The sequence below is a fragment of the Phaethon lepturus genome, unplaced genomic scaffold (assembly GCF_000687285.1).
Source record: "Phaethon lepturus isolate BGI_N335 unplaced genomic scaffold, ASM68728v1 scaffold11197, whole genome shotgun sequence".
NCBI classification, from domain to species: Eukaryota; Metazoa; Chordata; class Aves; order Phaethontiformes; family Phaethontidae; genus Phaethon; species Phaethon lepturus.
The window spans coordinates 43,195-43,418 of NW_010551175.1; positions in this window are offsets into that span (position 1 = coordinate 43,195).

Here is a 224-nt window from a genome sequence, read left to right on the forward strand (position 1 = left end):
GGTTCAGAGAGCCACAAAGCCTACAGCTCCAGGGACGCTGGGGATGGAGAAGGCATGCCATTGGGAGCACGGCATGGCACAGCACATCGCTCCTGATCCCTTCTGATCTGCACAAGTGATGGCGCTGGGGAGCTCGGCCCCCGCACATGGAGCCGGGCTTTCCCTCCAGATAGGGCGGCTTCCGGGAGCCCCACGGGCTCGGAGGCTCTTACTATCACGCGTCC